At 43.0% G+C, this 14,170-nt stretch overlaps 1 protein-coding gene across 5 annotated transcripts in view; it reads left to right on the forward strand.

Moving 5' to 3' along the window:
* The window catches only part of LOC117366745 (ephrin type-B receptor 1), a 908,513-nt gene that overhangs the window by 529,083 nt on the left and 365,260 nt on the right, over window positions 1-14,170 (forward strand). The window lies entirely within an intron of this gene.

Consider the following 14,170-nt stretch of genomic DNA (forward strand, 5'->3'; position numbering starts at 1 on the left):
AGTAGAGGCAAATGCAGTTGGGTGTCACTGCTTCCTTCTTAGCCTCTTTAACCTGGCTATGCTCTGAGCTTTCGTACTTCCTGTACCATGCCTTCCTGGCTCTATCTTTCCTGTGTCATTTCTCCCTTGGGTATGATTATGGGTTTTAAGGTGGTTTTGACACTGTGGAGGAGGTGGCAGTGTCCTATAGACTCCCTCACATAAGGGTATAAATGAATTTTTGAAATATGTGTCAAATAGTTTCTCTCACATACTTCCAGCTACAGAAATTGCAAGAACAATGATCACAGTTATGTTTTTTTATTACCAGTACAACTTCATTACAGAACTCGTGTAGTTTCTTTTTGAAAATTCACTACAATTACCTGTGTACCTTGACAACATGGGGATGACTTGATAAGTGATTTGAGTGTTTAGAACTTCATTTTACATGCTTAAGTAAAATTGTTCTGGTTTATATATGATTAAAAGTAAGCAGTCAGAAATAGTGTTTACTTCTGTTTGATATACATATGATAGACATTTATAGGGGCAGAGAATGGTTAGAGCAGGGGCGCTTATGTGTGTATCTTACAAAATACTGGCTCATAAATACACAAAGTTATTCCTTCCTTGGAATAGATGTAACTTTATGCACCAGCTCTTAGGGGAAGACAATTTTACAAAGGCTTTGATGAAGTCCCCTGGCCAACATTGACCATTGCCATCAACTGTGACCAAGAGGGGGCGCTCATATCACCTTACTCAGGTCTTCAACCTCTCTGGAGCACCATCTGCTGGTTGTGTGAAGTAAAGGTCTATAAAATACTAAATGGTGTGGAATGGATAAATGTGAATCACTTGTTTACTTTGTTCAAAAATACTAGGACCAGGGAGCATGTGAAGAAGCTATTAGGTAGTAAATTTAAAACAAATCAGAGAAAATATTTCTTCACTCAACGTGTAATTAAACTCTGGAATAGGTTGCTAGAGAATGTGGTGAATGCAGTTAGCTTAACAGGATAAAAAAACCACATAAGAACATAAGAATTGCCATCTCCGGATCAGACCCTGAGTCCATCAAGTCCGGTGATCCGCACATGCAGAGGCCCCGCCAAGTATACCCTGGCATAGTATTAATCCCCATATCACTGTATGCTTCTCAAGGGATATGTGCATCTAATTTACCCTTACCTGTTTTACTCTATGCCACTCTTAAGGAGATGTGCATCTAGTTTACCCTTAAATCCTAGAATGGTGGATTCTGCAATTTCCTAAAACTGAAGTCCATAAACCATTATTAAGATGGACTTGGGGAAATTAATTGCTTATTCCTAGGATAAGCAGCATAAAATCTGTTTTACTCTTTGGGATCTCGTTGGGTACTTGTGACCTGGGTTGGCCACTGTTGGAAATAGGATTTTGGGCTTGATGGATCTTCAGTCTGTCCCAGTATGGCAATACTTATGTTCTTAGGCTTCTCACAAGGCAGGCTGAAAGGAAACTACAGGTGGAGGCTGTATGGATTGAGGAAATTGGCCTGGGAATTACTCATGTACAGTACTTACTTGAGAAGGGGTAGAAATACCAAGAAGCTCTGTCTAGTATACGTTGAATACATGTATATCAGGGGTGCCCACACTTTTTGGGCTTGCGAGCTACTTTTTAAATGACCAAGTCAAAATGATCTACCAACAATAAAATAAAAAAAAAACACAAAGCACACTGTATGCATAGAAAATGTTAATCATCATTCCTATTCCAGGGTTTTTCAAAGAGGTCAAAGCAGATGACTCTAAGCACTATCACCTCAGTAACAACCATACAAAAATAGACAAATATACCCCCTCCCTTTTTACTAAACCACGATAGCAGTTTTTAGCGCAGGGAGCTGCGCTGAATGCCCAGCGCTGCTCTCGACACTCATAGGCTCCCTGCGCTAAAAACCTCTATTGCGGTTTAGTAAAAGGGAACCTTAGTGTAAAATATAGACAGCAGATATAAATTCAGACACATTTTGATCACTAAATTTAAAATAAAACCATTTTCCCTACCTTGTCTGGTGATTTCATGAGTCTCTGGTTGCACTTTCTTCTTCTGACTGTGCATACAATCTTTCTTCCCTTCTTTTAGCCTGTATGCTTCTTCTCCTCCAGACCTTATTCCTTCCCCCCAACTTTTCCTTCCTCTTCCCTGCCCTTTCTTTCTCTCTGCCTCCCTTTCTTTTTTTTCTATTTCTCTTCTTTCCTTCTTTCTCCCTGCCCTTCCCCAAGCCACTGCCACTGCCATTACCATCGGGGACCAGGACCCAAACGCCACCAATAACAGGCCCCAAGCTCTCCTTGCTTCGGCCAACCAGCATTCCTCTCCCCGACATCAATTCTGCCATCGGGAAGAGGAAGGCTGATCAGCCCAAGATCGTGATCAACCTATTGGGGGAAATGCTGCAGGGTCCTGCCTTTGCGGAAACAGAAAGTAGGCAGGACCCGGCAGGAACAAGAACAAATGCTTCACTAACCTGTCTCCCGCATTAGCCCGTAGCGAACACTTGCTTCAGGGCTCTCAACATGTGCGTGCAGGCTTCCCTTCTTCCCCCCTCCCCCTCCCCGGACATAACTTCCTGTTTTGGAGGGAAGAGAAGAGAAGCCTGCATGCACACGTTAGAGCCCGGAGCATAAGTTCGCTAGGGGCTGAAATCTCCAAGCCGGTTTTTTTGGGGTTTTTTTTAATGTTCAGCAGCGGCAGATGACAGCTGGGCAGACCGCCCAGCTAAAAGGCCCTAGGGAGAACACTGGAGAGCAAGGCTGATTGGCCCGTAGACCAGGACGGCGATCGACTCGAGTTGCCTTCCTGAGCTACTGGTCAATCGCGATCGACGCGTTGGGCACCCCTGATGTATATTGTTGTCTTTATGTTTATTTGACACAAGTTAAAGTAGTTAGCCTTCTAAACCATTGACTTCAGTGTTTGGTCTACTGCTTGAGAAGCTAAGGCAGGGCTAGTGGTGTTCTCTCTATAAGCTTGCACTGCTGCTAATCATCACCAGCTGGGGAGAGACCTTCTGTTTATTCATCCCTTCCCCAAGGCTGTCTCAGCAGCTCTGCTCTGAACTGTAGAGCCTAGTGCATCCTGGGACATGTAGTTCACCCAAACATAAACCTCTTTTTTTCACCTTTTTAAAGGATTAAGGCGGGTTAATATTTCATTGTACTTAATTATCTTTACTGCTGTGACAAGCAACATTGACTTGCTTTGTCACAAGGCGCATAGGTGTATAATGTATGGACCTATGAAGAGCTTGCCTTTAACTCAGTATTACTTTATATACTTGTTTACTTGAGTCACTGTCTGATGGTCTGCTTCATAATACAGTGAATGTTTGGGATAGGCCCATTGATGTAACTGCACGATTTAGCTCTCTCAATAAATGTATGCAGTGCCATGAATTAGTAGCCTTTGTAAAACAAGCATATCTGTATGTTCAAAGGCTACATGCACCGTTGTAAAACTACCCTCCCTGTGGCTTAGGAAAAATTGCTCTGTAGTTCTAAATACTTTATAATTTTTCTAGAACCAATTGTGATATATACTTATTTGTACACCTATATACCCTCCACTGTGGAATAAAACTAGCCAATTGGTTTCTCATGAGCATCATGTGCAACTCAGGTAACATAAGCAGGCTGCACACTTTTGTATGCCCTAATAATACCCAGCATTATCAAGAAATGCACAGATACACTAATGGGAACAAGAAAGCCGCAACTTTATTAATGCACAATCATGAAAAATACCCTAGGAAGCACCTGAGCTTTTGTATTTGTTGTGCACTTCTCCCAGCCGTGACTGCTAGATAGGGAACATGTCTAATAGTTCCTGCAGTAGCCTGGCATATCGCCTTTTCCAGCTAGATCACAGCACCAGTCCGTTCTATACCTGCCATCAGTTCATCAAACCACCTGCCGTGCATGCTAGTTAAGTGGACAGTTCATTGCCCTTAGGCGTAGCAGGTCCTCACCCTGTGGGACCAATCTCCTTTTCCATGGCAGAATGCTTTAGTTCTCGGGTACCTCTGCAATTGTGGCACTGAGGTACATTTAGGTGGTCTAAGCTTGCATCCTATACTAGCTAATAAATTCATTATCTGACTGACGTTAGACACTGAGCACAGTGAGCACCCACAAATATTATGCTGTCCCTTTGACCATTCCCGGCAACACTTCCTATAAGAGAGGGCGGGCAGGGAGAGAGCGACAACAGGGGATGTTGGGGGACAACAGGGCAAGCCCTAACCTCAGCTGCTCTTTAAAAATGAGTTTCATATTGTCTGGGGCTTGCTCCGCCCCTTCTCCATCCCTTAGCCCAGGGGTGTCAAACTTAATCACATAAGGGGACAAAATCTAAAACACAAGCTAAGTCGAGGGCCAAATTTTTTATGAAGATATTTAGTCTTAGTAGAAGTATAGATCCTTCCTTACCCTACCTGTGGCGTGGTCAGGCACTTGTGTGGAGCACCCTGCTTCAACCTAGCTTTTACACTGGGACTGGGTCCTTCTGCCTGGTGAGGAGCTTGGAGCGCTGCTGGAAGTGGGGCAGTGCATTCAGGTGCTTGGAGCGCCACTGCAACTGGGACTGTACAGTTAGGTATTTAGTTGTGGCACAGTCATCGTGGGCCACATAAAATGGCCAGGCAGGCCGAATTTGGCCCCCTGGCCTTGTGTTTGATATGTGTGCCTTAGCCAATCAGCCTCAGGATTCCCCTCTGACATCATTGAAGTGGGAATGCCTGGGAGAAGGGGCAGAGCCTGAGCCTGGTTCTCTCAGTGTCAGCTGCCATGTTACTGGGGCATTCTTGCTAGAAAGCTTGCACCTGTACTTAATGGCAGTAAAAATACATTCTTTCAACTACACCATTGTATCTTACACTTCACCTGGCCCTCCTACCATAGTAGTTCTTTTTGTCTGCGTGTTAAATATCCAAAGTATCTTAGTAACATAGTAGATGACAGCAGATAAAGACCCGAATGGTCCATCCAGTCTGCCCAAAACTGATTCAATTTAAATTTTTTAAATTTTTTCTTATCTATTAAGAACATAAGAACATAAGAAATGCCTGCACTGGATCAGACCTGGGGTCCATCTAGTCCAGTGATCCGCACACGCGGAGGCTCAGCCAGGCGTACCCCGGTAAATACCTTAGTCACTCGTATCCCTCAATGTGTCCTGCAAGAAGATGTGCGTCCAATTTTTCCTTAAATCCTAGAATGGTGGTTTCCTCCACCACCTCTTCTGGGAGAGAGTTCCAGGCGTTCACCACTCGCTGTGCAAAGCAAAACTTTCTGGCATTTGTCCTGGCCATGTCCCCTCTCAGCTTCAGTCCATGACCTCTTGTCCGAGTCACATTTGGCAATGTGAATAACATTGTTACTTGCTCACCATCCTTTCCCCCTGCTGGTGAGCGAGCTTACTCCATTTTATCGATTCCTTTTAGTATTTTAAAAGTCTCTATCAGATCCCCTCTCAGTCTTCTCTTCTCGAGGGTGAATAATCCCAGTTTTCTGAGGCGATCATTGTAGCTCAAGTTCTCCATACCATATTTCTGGGAAAGAATCCAAAGCTCTACCCGGTAATGTGCTTGGGTTCCACTTCCGTTGCTAAATCATTCCTTTGCTTAGTTGTTCTGAGTATATAGGTGTCTATTACTGAGGTGTGAAAACAAAACTCAAGGAGAGAGACCTTGTTGAAAAATGAGGGAAAAATGATTGAGAAATTAACAGACACAACACAGGATAAATCTGAGATATGATAAGAATTCATTCTAGTTTTTTAAAATTCAATTTTCTATACTGTTCTCCCAGGAGAGCTCAGAATGGTTTATATGAATTTATTCAGGTACTCAAGCATTTTTCTCTGTCCCAGTGGGCTCATAATCTATCTAATGTACCTGGGACAATGGGGGGATTAAGGGCTAGATTCACTAATCTCACCTTTGTTGGCTGAGTCTTGCTGGGCAACCGATTCATTAAACAGTCCTCATGCAAATTATTTGATCGGAGGCACGCCCCACACCGACCCCATGGATCGCTGCAGAGCAATCCATACACATGTGCAGACCGCACAAACGAGATCAAAACAAAGGGAGGGGGGGTGGCTGCTATTTTGAGTGGCCATTAATGGAACAGATTACAGAACACGCTGCAGCCAGATATGACAGAACACGCTCCAACCAGATATACAGAACACACTTTTAACCCATGGGTTAAAACCATGGGCTTGCACTGCAGGGACAGAGTGGCAGAAGAGTCGTTTGGGACAGGGTGGCAGAGAGCAGGAGAGTTGGCAAGGACAGGGTGGCAGAGATCAGGACAGTGGGCAAGGATGTGAGCGACTGGTCCTCAGCAGTCGCTTCTTTTTGGATTGGTCAGCCCAATCAGTGTTCCTTCTTCTGTTTAGTGAATTGCTGCCTTCCTACTTTGCATGCCATTTCCCCTCATTTGCATGGGCCGATCAGATTGGTGGGAGGTTGATTGGCTAGGAAGTTAGTGAATCAGGTCGGAGAAGGCTTGCAAAGCTTAGTGAATCTAGCCCCAAGTGACTTGCTCAGGGTCACAAGGAACAGTGGGGGTTCGAACCTACAACCCCAGGATGCTGAGGCTGTAGCTTTAACCACTGCGCCACACTCTCCCCCTTATTGTAATAACTGTGTTATAAATAGGGCACTAATTTCACTTTTTTTTTTCTCCTTTTTATTGTGGTAACTCACAGTAGAGGAAGATACTACACTTGCTGGCAAAGCAATCTCAGAGCTGCCAAATGTACCAATTTCTAAAAGGAGACTTTAGACTTCTGCTGGCTTTTTCACACCCATTCCTATCTATAATGGCGATATCTTGTTGAAGATAGAAGGCTAGAAGTGCCATGATGTATTGGGATATCAGTATAAAAACCAAGTGCGTTCAAATACCTTCGTCTGGAAATTGTGAGACTTGACCATTCTGCAGCTGGCGTGGTGAGAGAGTGCTGTGAAAGATATATGTTGCAAGATAAGCTCTCTTTCATTAGCTTTTAAAGCAATGTTTCTCAGTCTTTGGAACCTAGAGCAAGTCATGTTTTCAGACTATCCACAATGAATATGCATGAGATAAATTTGCATACCAACATGCATATCTATTTCATGCTTATTCAGTGTAGATATCCTGAAAATTGGACTGGCTGGGTGCTTCCCAAAGACTGGATTGAGAACCCCCTATTCTAATGTGTCTCTACACAACATCATTGAAATCAGTCAACGCTATGATCCAGAAATATCAAAGAAGAGACAAGTTAATTTAATCATGTATTTTTAATAAGTATAACTAATGGGCAGACTGGATGGACCGTTCAGGTCTTTATCTGCCGTCATTTACTATGTTACTATGCAACCCCTTTTAGGGCCCTATATCAGGAATGAGTGAACAAAATAGCATCACACCCTCAACCATTCTGCAAAATGACCAATGACCAATGACCAATGACTCTTCAGTGCTCTATGATATTGATACAGGATGCTTCTATGTGGAACACATTGCCTGTTGAGATCGAGGGATCTTAAAACAATCTTGTTTAAGCAAGCTTTTGCTTGAAAGTTATTTCTTGATTTTATGATTGTTTCTGTTGCTTCTGTGATTATATGTTTTGATTTTATTGTGTATGTTTTATTGTATCCCGCACAGAATTGTGGGATGCTGTGGGTACTAAATTTTTAAATAAATAAATGTTATTTCAAACCTTCATATTTTCCTTGACATCTCATTTAAGGCTGTCATAAACATATATTTTGTAAAAGGAATAAAGGGTCATGGATTTGATATATCACCTTCTATGGTCCAGGTGCTCTCTGCCTCTAGTTTTTGTACTGGGGCAATAATAATAATAATAATTTATTCTTATATACCGCCAAAGCTGTGGTAGTTCGAGGCGGTTTACAACAAAGAAGAGCTGGACAAACAGCGAATACAGGTTCAATGTAAGATCATCAAAACACAGGAGAGCATGATACAGAGGTGAGGCATAAGAGATTTTAGGAACAATTCGGTTAGGGTTGGAGAGGAGAGGCTTGAGAGGACTTGGTTACAAATTGGTTAAACAAGTTTGTTTTTACAAGTTTTCTGAAACTTAGATAGGATGAGGAGTGCGTGATAATGTTATCCAGCCAATCGTTCAGTTGACCTGCTTGGAAGGCAAGTGTTCTGTTCAGGTATCTTTTGTAATGGCAGGCCTTTAATGTTGAGTGGTTAAATAGTTATAGTCTGCATGTGGGGCTAGATGGACATTCTAAGTTGAAATGGGGAACCAAGTATAAGGGGGCCGAACCTAGAATGGATTTGAAACAGAGGCAGACAAATTTGAACATCACTCTCGCTTCGAGGGGCAGCCAGTGAAGCTTTTAGTGGTAGGGAGTTAGGTGTTCCCTTTTTTTAACCCAAAAATCAATTGGATTGCTGAGTTTTGGATGATTCGGAGTCTTTGAGTGATTTTTTTTAATGACCCCAGATAAATGATGTTAGAGTAGTCGAGTAAGCTTAGAATGGAAGATTGTACCAGTAAGCGGAGTGAGATAGTATCAAAGTATTTTCTGATGGTTCTCAATTTCCACAATGTTGAGAAGCCTCTTCTGACCAGCGAGTCTGTATGCGCTTCAAGGGTAAGGTAGCGGTCATGAGTAACTCCCAGAATTTTTATGGAATCCGCAATCGGAAAGACTAGACCATTCAAGGAAATTGATGAATCTTTGATTTTGTCGTTTGGGCTTGCCAGGAAGAATTTTTTTTTTTCTGAACTGAGTTTTAATTTGAAATCGGCCATCCATAGTTCAATTTGCTTTAAGATGGATGCCAGGTGATTCTTTGTCTCGGGTGTTAGGTTTGTTAGGGGAAAGATAATAGTGATATCATTGGCGTAGATGGCTAGGTGGCTTGTGCAGGGTCACAAAGAGCAGCAGTGGACATTGAACACAGTTCCCCAGGAAAAGTGAATTGCAACTTTAAGTTTAGAAAGTTCGTGATCAGCCCGCGTATGCGCGAGTGCCTTCCTGCCTGATGGAACTAAAAAGACATGTTTAAATGACTGTTGAAAAAGTTTTGCCTTCCCACTCTCGTGTTGGTGACTTTTTGTCATTTTCATTTTCATGTTCTTTTCTTCTTTTATTTTAGTTACCGTTACTTTGGTTAACAAAAAAAAAAAAATATATATATATATCTTTTTTATCCCTTGCGGGTTTTTGGCCCGGCAGGGCCTGTTGTACCACCTTGGCCTTCGATTTTGATTTCACTGAGGCGGTCTTCCAGTTGATGTCACGCCCGTGGATTCAAGAAGTGCGGTTGCTGTGCTCGGCCCATCTCTGTGACTGACCCACATCGCTGGTGTCTCCAGTGTCTAGCGCCCGAGCACCATCCAGAATCCTATACTCGTTGTTCATCACTTCAAAAAAGGACTTTGAAAAACTGCATTCTTCAACATCTCCGGTGTCACAACATCCAGTGGGTAAGCTGGCTAAGAAGCCTTCCCCTACCCCATCTGGGACTCAGGTCAAAGTGGCATTGAGTCGAGTCATGCCAACCTCGAAAAAGTCCTGTAAGCGCCCGGTCCCAATTTTGATGAGTGTCTCAACATTAGCCTCCTCATCACCGGACCACATTGCCACACCAGTGGTACTGGGCAAAATCAAATCTAAATATTTTCCACAGCAAAATTGTTCTAGAAATAACTTGTTTTTGTCTTTCTATTTTCCTTCTTTTTCCTTGTAAGTTCCGTTTGTGTATAAAATGTAAACATGGTGCCAGCTGAAATCTTATGTATTAGGTCAAAGGCAGTAACAAAGTGACCCAGTCTTTGTCCATTGCTGTTTTTTTAAACTTAATGTTATCTTTTCCTGGGAGATTCCTTTGGGCTTCCTGCTTAATTGGTACCAGCCTCTACTGAGCTTTGGTGCTACAAGCCTTCATTCACAACCCCCCTAGAATTTTTATTTCTGATGTCTGTATTTTGCTGTTCTAGGTCAAGCCCATAATCTCAGTGACAGATTAAAAGCACAAATCGGTCACTTCCAGAATCTAGTTAATGATGGATTTTAACTCTGGCCACTGGAGCTTAAGTTGAGCTTTGCAATAAAGTTTTCCATATGACAATGCTCAGCACTTACCACTGTGACAGCCCATAATAGGGTTACTGTATTGTGGGCCCCAAAACCCCGGACACATATCCCTGCCCTATTCAATTTCCATCCCGTCCCATTCTGACCCCAGTCCCTCCCCATTCTAACCCCTGCCCTGCACCCACAGAGCCTCCTCTCTTCTTCCCTGACAAGCTCCTGTCACATCTGGAGGGCCTGGAGCAGGGGTCTCCAAAGTCCCTCCTCGAGGGTCGAATCCAGTCAGGTTTTCGGGATTTCCCCAATGAATATGCATGAGATCTATTTGCCTGCACTGCTTTCAATGCATATTCATTGGGGAAATCCCAAAAACCTGACTGGATTCGGCCCTTGAGGAAGGACTTTGGAGACCCCTGGCCTGGAGCATGCGTGGATGTGTGTGATGTACATGCCCAGAGGTCCTCCAGAAGTGGCCGGAACTCATTGAAACTTTCTAAAACCTGGACAAACTGCCGGGTTTTGGAAAGGCCATCTAGGCACCTGAACAGTTCTCTAAAAAGGGGACATATTTATAGTGCTCCCTGATGCAGATGGGATACTGGATGATACTAGAACTTTTGCTAGTTTTGGTGTTGACAGCTGCTTTCACTTCCTTTTTGAGCTCTAATCTTCCTAAGCTCTAAAATGTGTTACCTCCATAACATGCCTGAGCTATGATAATCTTGTTAGACTGAAGACTTGGACCAGTGCCATGCCAGAGACACATCCTGAACGTATCTTAATAGATCTGCTTCTTTTTTTTACCTGACACCAGCACTATGGGTACCAAAATACATTAGGAAAGGGAAGCCAAGACCATGATTGGTCAAACCATTACACAAAATTAAGCAGTTAGAAGTACTGTGAGGCTACAGCATCCATTTTCATGAGGCAGCCATGCTGGGTGGGTGTAAATTGGCATCGTTCCTTCCCGTATTCCCCTAAACCACCAGGTAGGCCTTGGTTGTGGTGGGGGGGGGGAGGGGGGTTGGCTACTGGGGTGGAAGGAGTAGGGAATTGGCCAAGCTGTTGCTTTGAGAGGAGGGAGGAAAGGAGAATTGTGATAGGGAGACATCCAGAACTTCTGAGGCACTGCCCAGAGATTAAGCAGACAGCGGCCAATTTTCAGACCAATGCCTGGTTACATTGTAGTTAAAATTAGAGCTTTTGAGCAGTACTGTGTCCCTCTTCATGGACGGCGACCAATGCTGGACGCAGTATTCCAGGTGAGGGCATTCTATGGCCCAATATAGCGGCATGATAACCTTCTCTGATCTGTTCATGATCCCCTTCTTAATCATTCCTAGCATTCTGTTCGCCTTTTTCACTGCCACTGCACATTGCGCAGATAGCTTCATTGACTTGTCTACCAGTACTCCCAAGTCTCTTTCCAGGGGGGTCTCTCCAAGTACTGCACCGGATATCCTGTATTCGTGTATAAGATTTTTGTTACCAACATGCATCACCTTACACTTATCCACATTAAACTCATTTGCAATGTCACGGCCCATTTCTCGAGTGTGTTTATGTCACGTTGCAGGTCCTTGCAATCCTCCTGCATCTTCACTACTCTGACTAACTTAGTATCATCTGCAAATTTAATCACCTCATTCGTCGTACCAATTTCCAGGTCGTTTATAAATATGTTGAAGAGCACAGGTCCAAGCACTGAACCCTGCGGCACTCCACTTGTGACGCTTTTCCAGTCCGAGTATTGTTCATTTACCCCCACCCCCACTCTCTGTTTCCTATCCGTTAGCCAGTTTTTAATCCACATGAGTATTTCACCCTCGATTCCATGGCTCGCAATTTTCGAAGTAGATGTTCATACAGAACCTTGTCGAACGCCTTCTGAAAATCCAGATATACAATGTCGACCAGGTCACCCTTGTCTATCTGCTTGTTTACTCCTTCGAAGAAGTGCAGCAAGTTTGTCAAGCAAGATCTTCCTTTGCTGAAGCTGTGCTGGCTGGTCCTCATCAGATTGTGTCCGTCAAGGTGATCAATGATGAGGTCCTTTATCAGCGCCTCTACCATCTTTCCCGGTACCAAGGTCAGTTTCACCGGTTTGTAGTTTCCCGGATCTCCCCTCGAACCTTTCTTGAACATCGGCGTAACATTCGCCACTTTCCAGTCTTCCGGAATACTTCTTGATTTGATCAACAGATTGGCTATTAGTTGAAGCATTCAGCTATAGCCCCTTTCAGTCCCCTGTAACTTCATTGAGTGTCCCTTAGTCTTTATAATTTTTGACAGAGTAAAAAATCGATCCACTTGTACCTGTTCTACTCCACTCAGGATTTTGTAGAATTCAATCATATCTCCCCTCAGCTGTCTCTTTTCCAAGCTGAAGAGCCCTGTGTGACTGTATTTGTTGAAGCTCCATCCTGGCTGCACGAAGACTACCACACCATGGAATTCACACTCCTCAAAGTGGAAATTCATGCATACTTTCACTTTGAAAATTCCCTAAAATAAAAAGCAGACACATGCACACAATTACATGTATGTTGTGAAAATTCAAAAGAACATGCATGTGTTTATGTTTATAAAACCCAGCCCTAAACCCTTCTTCCCTAGGAATGCTGCCTATTACTATGCTAAAAGCATGTGTAGTGGACCTATGTCTGCTCTTTCATCCTTAAGCAAGCTGCATCATCTTCTAAAAGCCCGCTTCTATAGGCAAAACAATGTTTAACTAGAGAAATGGCTTTAAAAATGGCCTAACTGTGCAGGTTAATCCCAATGCCCATTAGGAAATAGATTTTTTATTGCCATTCACATTCATACATTCTTCTTACATAGGAGGTACCCAGAAATTTCTTATGAACATATAGCTGTGCTATACTTTTTCTGTAGGGAATATACTGATTCCTTGTGTGGCTGTATATGGTCTGCTTTGCTGTGACTGCATTCAACAGAATGTCTTTGTGATGCCAAAAAACACCGTGAAGGCCACTGATTCTGTTACATCAATGACCAGCGAGAGATCATCTGCTGCATCATTGCGGTCCAATTCCAAGGCAGTGCTTAGAATTGTAAGAACAATACATTACAAACTGGCTCCTAAATGTTATGTGATACTTACTGATCCTGCATGTTGGATGTGATACACAAATATATTGTAGTAACAGCAGAAGACGAGCAATTTTAGCTTTTATGTTTTCTCCCCTTTATAAATTCATTCTCTACATCTTCTCCCAGTTCTTATTTACACTTTTTCCTCCTGCTGTGTAAAGTGAGTTGAAGCATTACCTCAACCCTGCATCTGTGATACAAGGAGGAGAGTCTAAGGGGAGGGGAGGCTAAGATCATGATTTCTTCTTTTCATAAGAGCCCAAATGGAAACACTTCACACCACATTAAGCGATATAAGGACTGAAGTCTAATGGAATGCCTTTACTGCTAGAATATGATCACCTGTTTCAGCGCCACAGTTTAAAATTGTATTCCTTGCCTTTTGTTTTGACATTCCTTAAGTGATCACTGTTAACAGATGGTTTAACACAAAAATGCATTTTGGAGATCACCGTTCTGATCTCTTGCACATAGACTGCTGCACACTGCTGTGATTTTCACTTTGGGCAGCTCAAGCTCATTCTCAACTAAACTTGGGTGATTCTTGTACTGTGGAAGTGTCTATAATTGGGCTTTCTTTAACTTTAACCTTTTCCTATCTCGTGTCCCGGATGACGGGACATTCCAAAAAATGTTGTTGCCATCATATGTCCCATGGCATGGGACATACAGTACACCTTCTACCTATCATTTGTCCCATCTATTGGGCCATTGTGTTTACAATAGCCATAAATGATAACCGTGAATAATACAAAACTTTGCTAAAATAATTACGATTGGAACCAGCGTAATGCAAAATTTATTACAATAGGAAAAGGTTAAGGCAGTGTATTGCAAACTATGTGCCTCCTGAGATTTCAGGTGTGCCGTGGTACACTGGGGAAGAGGAGAGGTGCCAGGTCCAGCTTATTGTCTACAGGACGTGCCTCTCATGAAGAGAGGCAC

Source organism: Geotrypetes seraphini, chromosome 9 (assembly GCF_902459505.1).
Source record: "Geotrypetes seraphini chromosome 9, aGeoSer1.1, whole genome shotgun sequence".
Taxonomy (NCBI): domain Eukaryota; kingdom Metazoa; phylum Chordata; class Amphibia; order Gymnophiona; family Dermophiidae; genus Geotrypetes; species Geotrypetes seraphini.